The sequence below is a fragment of the Rhea pennata genome, chromosome 8 (genome assembly GCF_028389875.1).
Source record: "Rhea pennata isolate bPtePen1 chromosome 8, bPtePen1.pri, whole genome shotgun sequence".
NCBI lineage: Eukaryota > Metazoa > Chordata > Aves > Rheiformes > Rheidae > Rhea > Rhea pennata.
Genome location: NC_084670.1, coordinates 325,677 through 337,082, shown reverse-complemented (window position 1 = coordinate 337,082; position 11,406 = coordinate 325,677).

Genomic DNA, 11,406 nt, shown 5'->3' with positions numbered 1-11,406 from the left:
ATGATTTATTAGAAAATACTGCAAGTTCAGTTGATGAATGTGAGCAGCTTCCACGTACTGCCCTACTGCATTCTTGCAGCACATATTGAAAGATAAAATATAGAACTGAAAAAGCAAAGATACAAATAAACAACAGCAGACTTCAACCCCTAGCCCAAAGACTTCATATTTCTGAGAACATGAGAGCTGTTCCAAAATACAAGCTTAATTTTTAAGCATCCATTTACAGTCATAAGCCACATCTAAATGCATCCGTATAAGGCAGGAGAGCAAGGGAGTATATGACTATATGGCAGATTTTGATTTTGTATATAAACTGAGACTTCAGCACGTTTTTGTGGGCAGACCCACGGCCTATGCATTTGGACAGAAAGATATTCAGTACAACTACCTCATTTTTAAAAAAATCATTTTTCTTTTTTCCTTACTTCAAACACCATGGTAATGGTCCAAAGCTTTACAGTATGTAACAGTATATACAGTGTTTTAAGAAGTTTTAAGATACAAGATGTTTGCCAGGAACTGATGTGTGATAGCATTCCACATTCCTCTTAGCAAATTCTGAAAAAAATTTTGACAGTCTGAAGCTAAAAAGGTTAAGCTAAATATTGCTATCTTGTAACTTTATACCTGTGAGCTCCAACTATTGACTGTTAGGGACTGCATAAAAAAAATACAAGAAAAATAAACAGAGTTTCATGGCCCTGAGCACGGGGAAGATTTGGGAATTACGTTTCTTAAATGCTTAAAATCTTGAACACTTTTAGCAAGGCTTTTCTAATTTTGTAAATCCTTCTGAAGGAGTTGTTTACCCCACCTCTACATCGCAATGCCAGGGAAAGTCAAACGCGCAGCCCTCAGGAGCTGGGGCAGAGACGAGGTTCAGAGGGGACCCCGAGGTTTGCGACCGAGGCCTCGGGCCCCCCAGGGAGCCGGAGCTGCTGCGCCCAGGGCTCCCCTCGCTTACCGCCCCTACGCAGCCACTCCAAAGTCGTATCTAACCACAAATTTCACAAGCTGCTTTAAGATTAGTTTTGCCAAGCTGTGCTTTATTTCCTGCTCCTATGACTAATTCTGCTCCCTTTGAATGCAACATTCAGATTTAGGGGACAGGCATCCAAGCAGACAGAAAGAGGACAGGTAGCCCGGGATAGCAGTGTGTTGGAAGATAATTCCGGCATTCTTTAGGAGGAATAAAGAAATTGTTGATGGGCAACAAAACTCCTAAAATTGGCAAATCTTTACTATTTTATGTGTGCTTAGCCACTTAATTAATAAAAAGGTATTTTTAGCCCAAGTTCCATATTTACTTTTGCTTTGTTAAGATAACAAACACATTTCCCGACAATGCCGTTCACTTTGCGTTACGTTGCTTCGGGGGAAGCAGACACGCTCCTCCGCCCCGGCAGCGGATTGCCTGTCCTCAGCCACAACACGCGGCATCCGCGGCAGGGACCGCGTGAAGCTGTATCCCCCAGGCAGAGCCAACGCAGCAGCCGGCGGTGCTCGCGGGTACGCGCCGCAGCACGAGCCCATCCAGCAGGCACTTCAGCATCAAAGTCACTGGACCAATTCACCACGATAATTCTTTTCATACGAATCGCAGCAGCCACAAACATGAGCGTTTGCTTGGAACAGCTTCTTCCTCCAAAACTTAAGTACTCGGATCAGCTTACAGGAACACGAGCAGTAATGGCATCAGCTTGGAGCGGAAACAGCATTTTCAAATGGGGTTAAAACCTTCAAAATTACAGGCCAGCTTATCAGCTCCCAGTCACCACTCCTATTAATGCTTTACTTGAATTTCCTTGGGTTTATGCATTTGTTGATAATGTGAAACTATGTAAAAGCCTAGTCTCAGGTTTTTCAATAATTTTGTACTATCAAATATGTTGTGCACTATAGTTTTAGAATGTCCTCAATACTTTTGGCTACTAGAAATACACAATTACTTCACAAAATGTTGGCAATTTAATTTCATAAAATGTGATATTAAGGAGGATATTTAACTTCTGCTTGACTATCAGCTGAAAATAGCACTAATGCAGCACACTGGACATTTCTAAAGGAACAGAGAGGAAGTTTATGAGTCTTTAAAAAATAGATATTCATGTGCCTAAATTACTTCAGCTGCCCACACCAAGAGAGAATAAAGCCTAGAAGGGTTACTGTTTTAAATTCAGCAGCAGACAACTCCAGACATCAGACAAGAGCACATTTAGCTCTTTCTAAAAGCAGAGAAGGGTTTGCCAGTCCCACACAGGTTCTGACAGCTCCTGCTCTGCTTTCTGCACGCAGCTTGCTGGTGGTAACTGAGCAGATACAATACTTCAATCAATTTTGCACTGGAAAAACCTTTCTTCGTTTTCATTTTCTGCACGATCTCATGAAAAAAAGCATTTTTTTCTCAAAACAATTGACTTGGATCAAAAAGAACACAACTCCATCAAATAAACTGCAACTAAGAACCACAGTTATTGTGAACGGAGCTAACGAGCTGCGCTTAATCGCTGGACGGTTGTGCTCGGTGGCAGACAGGCCGCCCTGCGCTGATCGCAGGACCTAGGTGGAAGAGCGACGCCGGCGCCCAGCTGCGCGCGGGGCGCAGGGTGCAGGGCGCGGGGTGCGGGGCGTGGGGCCACGGGGCACGAGGTGCGGGGCGTGAGGTGCGGGGTGCAGGGCGCGAGGCGCCTGGTGCGGGGCATGAGGTGCGGGGCGCAGGGTGCGAGGCGCAGGGCGCCGGGTGCGGGGCGCGAGGTGCGGGGCTCCCCCACCGCCCGCCGCCCCTGCGGCGCGGGGCCACGCACGCCCCAAGCTCCGGGCACACCAGAGCTTACAGCTCGGGCTGCTGCCCATGCAGCAGAGCAGCCTTCTCCATTCCCCTAAAGAAGCGCCTCCTTTCAAACAAAATTTCACAGTATTTTTTAACGTTACATAGGAACCGCAACAGCCGGCGCAGCAGATGCTCACAGAGGCGCCTGAATTTCCCCAGCTGCCCCTCCATCTCCTTACGGACACACGAGCCACCTCCGCCCGCGGGCGCCCGGCCGGCGGAGCCGAGACGCACCCCCGCGGGACGGGACGGGGCAGGGCAGCGGCTCCCTGCCGCCGGACGGACAGACGGACGGGGGACGGTAGCAGCTCGCGCCGCCGGAAAGCCCGACAACCACCAATCTCTCTGCCTGAGCCTCCCCCGCACGGAGCCACGGCCGCCCCGACCGGCGCGGGAGCGCCTCGGCTACGTTCTTACAGCGGGCCGCTCGCCCGCTTTCCCTTTTGCTTGGGCTGATGTATTTTAGAGCAGTTTTTACTCGTGCAGCTGTCTTTGAGGGAAAAAGATCAGTCTCAAGATGTGCCCCAAGCCTGCTGCGTCCAGACACCAGAAGTCGTTTAAGCCTAAACTGAAACACTGAACAGTTGTACTGGGAAAAACTTCCTGGGAACGACCACCAATTTCCCACTAGTAGAGATGTAAATGAGTCCCATCGCTTTATAACAAGCTTTTCTGTCTGTGATCAATTACGTACCAATGATCCTTTGTAATCTGCTAATTTAAGTAAATTTTGCATAATGCTGCTGACAAAAATCGAGGAATATTTTCAAGTGAAGAACATTTCCAGAGTTTATGCATATAATCTACTTTTTTCTACCATTGTTTTGCATCCTACAGCGGCATATTTTGGACCAAGTTTTCTTCCGTGCCGCAGGGACGCGTCAGCTTTTCCCCCCGCTGCGACCCTTCTCGCCCCCGCAGCGCAGTCTGGCGCTGGCGGAGCGGCAGGACGCCGCAGGATCTCTCACGGAGCCCTGGCCGGATCCGTACGCCTTCCCCGCGCGGGGCCGGGCACGGCTCGAGGACACGCCGCCCCCGGGAGCCGCCGCGGAGGCGCCTCGGCCGGGCCGCACGGCCCCACGCGGGGCTGGGCGCAGCGCCCGTGCCACGGCCTTTTCCTCTCGCTCTCGTCACCTAGGTGGGAACGTCCAACTCAGGAACGCGCTTTCGAATCCACCGCCCTCCAGGGTGATATCAGATGAACAATATTTAATAAAACACATTCCAAGTTGTTGTTTTGGTTGGAGCATTATGCTTAGACTCGCAATAAGTAGTTCGAATTTCACGGGGTCGTTAGGAACTGCTGAATGAGGCTCCCTCTTTTCACATCACGTTTTAAGCACAGACTCGTGTAGCGGTGGCCTCAGGAAGCTTCACAACCCAAAGCAGAGAGGGGCTGCGCGGGGCCGAGCCAAAGCCGTTGCCGTCTCTGCCTCCCGAGCGAGCGAGGTTCGCCACCCGCAGCACGCCGGCCGCCACAGCGTGCCCCTCGCCCGAGCCCGGGGCGGGCGGCAGCCCCTCGCCGGGGGCGGCCGCCGCGGAGCGCGCAGCGCGGCACGCGCCGGGACAGCCGGGCGGCCCCGGGCGCCCGCCAAGGGATGCTCCGCACGCCTCCACGCACCAGGGCCACCGGCGCTGGGAAAAGCCCTTTCGCTTCCCAGGCACGCATCCACGCAAGCTTCCACCGCGCCGGAGCCCTGCGAGCAGGGAGCATCGTCTCGGGCTTTTCTTCCCCCCCTATTTTCATTGCGATCTGCGGCCCTTCCGGCGCAGCATCGGCGAGACTCGGTGCAGCGGGAACAGGGGAGCAGCAGCAGGGAAAAACACCTGACAAACAGCAACTGCCTCCCAACACCCCTTTAAAATAATAACGATTTACCAAATCATTGGGAAGTTGTTGTAATTCCTTTTCCAAATTATTACTCGCCCTTTAGATTAGAAATGAGGCCAGGGTTAGCAATCAGCCACAAGCGGTAGGATTTCTGAAGTAGGAGCACTTGTCTGATTGTGAAGTGGGGCCATTATCGCCCTGATTGAGTCTTTTTTTTTTTTTTTTTTTTTTAAGCTTGCTTGATTTGTGGCTGGGAGAGCACATTCACACTGCACTAGGAGCAATCAGAGCTTTCCCGGCTCGTTTCTGCTCAGCGATTTAGGGTCCACTACTTTGGCACAGCTGCCACCTTTTAGCTTCCATCAAGCAGAGAGATTTCTAAGTGAGCTGCGTTTCGTGTTCATCTTTTCCCTCTCCCCTTTCCTTCCTTCCTTTTCCCTTTTCTCCTCCCTCCCCCAGCCTTTCCTTTTTTTGGAATTAAAGTTCACAAAATATTTTCATGCCACGTAGGAAGCCAAAAGCAGGTTGCTGAAGCTGCTGGCAGGGGTGTCGTCCGGGCTCCCCGGCGCGGCGGATCCCCTGCTACGCCAGGGGCAGGCGCAGAGCAACAGCTCCCTTGTCCGCAGCCCGACAGCACCAACCCTCCAGGCGCCATCCAAGGAGTTTTGCTCACCTGGAAACCCGCGTCAGTCCAAAAACTTGTACTTACACCGTTTCTTCCCCAAAAGCATCCATTTTTCTCAGTCATCCTATCCTAGATCTCCTCGGAGGCGCGCAGCCAGCATCACCCTGTTGCGGCCCACGTCCCGCTGCCCAGCGGCGAGGCCGACGCGGGAGCAGCGGCGACGCTCTTCCGGCGCCATTCGCGGGCGCAGCAGGCCCTTCTGCGTCCAGAAACGCAAGCACAGCTGCAGGGAGCTGCCAGCATCTACTCCCTTTCTGCAATTACTGATGTTCTGAAATAGCTGAATTTTGCTTCGGAGTACATTTGCAGGCAGAAACTCTGTAATAAGTGACCATATAAAACATACATCCATGGTCTACTGGCATATCCCTAAAATCAGCAGTTTAGCACTAAAATGCTACAAACCAGCAGCAGCAATAGCACAGAGGGCCTCGGGAACACGCAACCGAACCATGCTATACAGTATCACGCTGCACTGGAAAGGCAGCACTTGCTGCTGCATGGAAAAACAGGAAGAATAAAAATAACCAAACTAACACTGGAGTACAACAGACTGCAAATGCTGTAGAAAGGATCGCTTAATACAGATGGGTAACTCTCTCTCCGTCTAGCATTCATTTCCTTTTCAAAGCCGTCGTTTCGGAGGGTCCACTATATTGAAGGGAAAATTAGCTACACAACCAGGCCATACTTCAACCCAATTACAAAGCTTATGTGAATGAGGTAATGGAAGATTCGCACAAATAAATTTCTTTTAAAAGGGGAAGAATTTGTCTCAGCATTATCCATGCACAAAAACTGTCAATCAGAGTCACTGGGAATGCATAGCAATGTCAAAAAGCAATAATAAAAAAAATTACGGTTTCTTAAATCTGGAAACGCAACCTGCTAATGATCAAAAAAGGGCATTTTTTCTGAACAAAAATCCTTACTACATGCAATTAACAAACCAGGCTTTAAACCAAAATATAGAATCATGAAAATTGTGTTCTATTTACTTTTTCAAACCAGCACCAAGAGCCCAGAGCAAACTGCACAGGACTATTAATTATTGAAGGTACCGAGGTAGGAGGAGAGGGAGGAGAGGGAGAGGGAGGGGGAGGGGGAGGGGGAGGGGGAGGGGGAGGGGGAGGGGGAAAGGAGAGAGCCCTTGGCTTTACTTTACATCGTTTACACCAGATTTCACTAATGTAACTCTGCGGATGGCAGCGGTTTTATTCCCAGTTAATCCCAGCGCTACCCAGGAACCAGACCCGTCCCCACTCCCTTGACCAGCGCCTCGTCCCGCTCGCCCACCTCAGCAGCCACCCAGTCCGTACCCAGCTCGCAGAGCTCGCCACGCGTGCGCGGAGGCGCGCTGCGGCCGGGGGGACGCCGCGAGGGGCCCAGGCTGGCGCCCGCTGCGCACCCGCAGCAGAGCCGCCCCAGGGGCATAGCGCCGGCACTCGCTGTGCACCCACGGCAGAGCCGCCCCGGGCGTCGTGCCGCCCCACGGGCATCGCGCCGGGCACCGGCCGCCCCCCTGGGCCGCGCTCGCCCGCTGTGCACCCACAGCAGAGCCGCCCCGGGCGTCGTGCTGCCCCACGGGCATCGCGCCAGGCGCCGGCGGCTCCCCTGGGCCGCGCTCGCCCGCTGTGCACCCACAGCAGAGCCGCCCCGGGCGTCGTGCCGCCCCACGGGCATCGCGCCAGGCGCCGGCGGCTCCCCTGGGCCGCGCTCGCCCGCTGTGCACCCACAGCAGAGCCGCCCCGGGCGTTGTGCCGCCCCACGGGCATCGCGCCAGGTGCCGGCGGCTCCCCTGGGCCGCGCTCGCCCGCTGTGCACCCGCGGCAGAGCCGCCCCAGGGGCATAGCGCCGGCACTCGCTGTGCACCCACAGCAGAGCCGCCCCGGGCGTTGTGCCGCCCCACGGGCGTCGTGCCGGGCACCGGCCGCCCCCCTGGGCCGCGCTCGCCCGCTGTGCACCCACAGCAGAGCCGCCCCGGGCGTCGTGCCGCCCCACGGGCATCGCGCCAGGTGCCGGCGGCTCCCCTGGGCCGCGCTCGCCCGCTGTGCACCCGCGGCAGAGCCGCCCCAGGGGCATAGCGCCGGCACTCGCTGTGCACCCACAGCAGAGCCGCCCCGGGCGTTGTGCCGCCCCACGGGCGTCGTGCCGGGTGCCGGTGGCTCCCCTGGGCCGCGCTCGTCCGCTGTGCACCCACGGCAGAGCTGCCCCCCAGGCGCCGTGCTGCCCCACGGGCATCGTGCCGGGCGCCGGCGGCTTCCCCGGGCCGCACAATCCGGCCCTCGGAGCTAGAGGAGGAAAGACACAAAACGACACAAAACGTCATTCAGAAATATCGACTGTGGTTCATCTCTCCTTTCTAAGCTTGTTAAAATTCTCAACCAGTCTTTGTCGTGAACAGACGGGTCTGGTGTGCTCAGCACGGACCTGGAGGAGCTGCCGTGCCCTGCGGAGCTGGCGACGCGCAGAAGGCCGGCTTCGGGACGGCCGCTACCTTTAACAGCCACCCAAACCCAGCCGTGGCGGCGCAGCTCGCCCCAGAACACCAGTTTTCTCTTCCGTGTCGCCCTGGGCAAGACCGGGTCCGAAGAGGCAGATAGAAAACACACGAGCATCCTAGAGGCTTAACCGCGTGGCGCCCAGAGAGAGGGATGCGGGGCGGCAGCTCAGCGCCCGCGAGACGCGGCCTCCACCCGCCCTCCCCCGCCAGAGCAAAGGCCACCGCAGGGGCTGCGACTCTTCCTAGCACGTGCTACAGACTGGCGCAAGGCTAAACTTCCCCCTCGTGCACCTCACGCGAGCGTGGTTTTAGGGAAACGCGCAAGAAACCCCTCCACGGGCTCGCGGCTGGTTTTGAAAAGCCGCCCTGAAGCTTTGAGCAGAGCGCGGCGCTGAAACGGCACGGAAGGGGCTAGCGGCAGCAGGTGGCAACCACCGCATTTGTAACTGCCCCCGCAGTTGTCATATGTAATACCAAGATTGCAGGAGGGTGTTTATTCGTTTTACCAGAGGTTCCTGTCGACTGAAAAAACATTAATTTTTAAATGATCATTAGGTTAACATTCCAGCTCAACTGAGATTTTGAAGAAAAAAAATGGTTATTTATCTGGTGCAGTTATTTATCATTTTTCCAGGGAAACTTTTCAAAATTCATTTTTCAGGAGAGATCTTGTCAAAAACAGGCACGAAAAACGCCAGCTAGTTGCTCGCACCCAGCAGCCCGCTGCAGGACTTCCCTGGGCGCGCTCTGCCGCTGCGGGGCCGGCCGCCAGGCCGGCGCCACGCGGGAGCCGGGCGTCCCTCCCGCGCTAACCGCTCTTGTCTGCGAACGGGTGCTGCTGCACGGGGACCGCCGAGGGGAGGGAAACGGCCCGCTCTGCGGACGGCGGAGAGCCTCGGCGTCCCGCTCCCGCGGCGGCCACCGAAGCGCTCTCAGCCAGCCGCGGGGCCGCCGCGCCGCGCCGCGCTGTGCCGCTGCGCCTCCCGAGTCCGAGGGCAGACGCGTCCGACCGCCGCGCTCGGCGCTGTCACGCAACGTTGTCGGCCAGCTCTGCCGCAGTCGCGAGCAGCTCCCCCCGCGCCCTCGAACAGCCAGAGCATGCTTCGCAGAGCTGCAGGGTGGTAGCACGTCACATGTCCTCTAGCAGAGGGGGATAAGCATCTCTGCGCAAACTTGACATCTATAAATTGATTACATAAGTGGGCAGTGGTGGTCCTTTCAAGTACGCTCCTTTTGTTTCAGCTTTACAGTAAAATTACCAGCAGCAGTTTACAATTACGGGAAATAATAATAACTGCATATGCTTTCATCTGCACATACAATTACAATAAACTGCATGCTTTAATAGGATTGTGAAAAATCTGTGTTTGACCCATACAAAAAAGTAAACATTCTTGTTCTGGATACTATATCATTATCACAACAAAGAGAAACTCCTGAAATCCGATGATTTAAACATCTGGAGAATGTTAATCACTTCAAAATGACGGATGTTTTTTATTTTAGCTTTTGACAGACACACTCCTTTCATAGATAGATGATTATTTACATAAATTACATCATCAATGTGAAAAAAATCAAAAATAACTTCAAAGGATAAAGAGCTTAATTAAAATGAGCCTTTTTTTTTCTCCCTCTTGTAGAACACAGGAAAAATACAATAATTTGTAATGGGAAAAGGTAACTGCTTCATCATTTTAAATACGACGCAGTTGTGCTTTTGGATTTTCCTCCAGCGTGCAGATCTTTGGAGGTGCACTTTAAAACAGGGCGAAGGTGCAGTACCAGGCAGTACTGAGGCCCCCGCCTCAGTGAACACAGTGCATTACCATACAGGCACGGTGTCAAGTTTTAGCTCATTTTCTTTTTTTAAGCACACCTGCAAAACACACGGGGTTTGACTCCGCTCCCCCCCGTGCCCGCAGACCTGCTCGCTCTCCCACCGTAGATTTCATACCGATACAAAGCCACCAGCGTCAGCAGCCCTAGCACGTATTTACGCCCTGCCCGCTCCGGCGGAGCGGAACCGGGATCCCCCGGAGAGGGATCACGGCATCGGCACCGGCCTCGGCCCGGCCGGCCGACGGCGCGCGCCGGAAAGCAGCTGCACGACGCAGCGGCCGCGCTGCTCCCCGGCAGACTCGGCTCCCAGCTCTCCGCTCCCAGCCACTTGTAACGCAACCGGGAACGAGCGGGCAGGCGCAGGCGCAGGGGCAGCCGCGCTGCGTAACATCTGCAGAGAAACGCAGCCGCTTCGAATACGGCCAGGCGATTGCCGCGTTTAGTACAAGTCTGGGGGACTATCGCACGCTTCAGTGCTAAGCTGAAGGGACAGCTCGGCTGAACTTACTCCCTGTCACCATGCCAATTAAACTCGTCAGACCCGAGAAGGGTCGGACTGGGACGAGCTAAAGCGCAGCAGCACGCGAAAGCTGAAGGGCTCTCGTGGGCTTTGCAGCGCGGGGAGGGACGGCGTGCACGCCTCCGACCAGCGGCGTGCCGCCCCGTGCTGCCCGCCGACCTGCCGCAATTTAGCTGATCCGCTGCAATTTCCTCCTACACTCTGAGCTGATCTGCAAGCTGACCTTAGACAATTTGTCTTCTTGCTGGGAGAAATGTCACCCAAAAGGAAGCTATTAAGTCAAGAAGGTAATTCTGCAGGAACAGTCCGCTGTATAAACAGAACTTGACCTAAGGTAATTTATTTCTCGTCCCTTACAAAGGAACCTAAGAGATATGATTGATACATTTCAGGATCTAAATACGTGAATAAAAATGGGAAAGACAGAATTTTAAATGGATTTTGTGAGAGGTTTTCTTTAGTATTAGAAGCTGAAAAACTGAAGAGATCAGTTAAAACTAAGCCTTTAAAATCTGAAATAGATTTTGTGTCTGTGTTTCACAGGATGAACATCTGTGGCAGGCAGACTTCAGCCTAAAGATTTGCTGACCAGGTACTGTAATTTACTTCCCCCCATGAGTGCATTAAACTGTTCTGATCCATCACACTTTAATATCATGGCAACGGGCAACTATTCGCTGCCTTAATTCACTACCAACTTTTAGAATTTGCTAAAAGCTTGGAAACAATAAAAAAGGAGATAAAAGAAAAATGAATTCCTGCTTTAGAGCGTTGAAATCAATGAGTTTGGGCTATGGGAGGGGCCTGTCTCCTACGTTAATATTGTACTAATGTTTTGCTCAGCCCAAACCATAGTCGCTTCCTCAAAGACTGATGCGTATTCATAAATATGAACCGTTGCCTCTTTCTTACTGGGAGCAGGAGGAGGGCACAGCGCTGAGACCTCGCAGTTCGCAGAACGAGCCAGCCCCTGCTGAAGGCAGCGAGCCACCCGCTAAGCGCAAACAGCGTGCCGGCACGGGGCCGACAGCCCCGGCCTCGCCATCCGCTGAGCCGCTCCTTCGCCCCCGCTCGGCGCCTCCGGTCTGTCCAGATTCAGCTCCGGAAGAACGGACGACAGAGCGGGGACCCCTGCTGCAGGAAGGGCCAGTCGCTGCAAGGAGAGCTTGCTGCAGCTGCCGGGCTGCTCCTC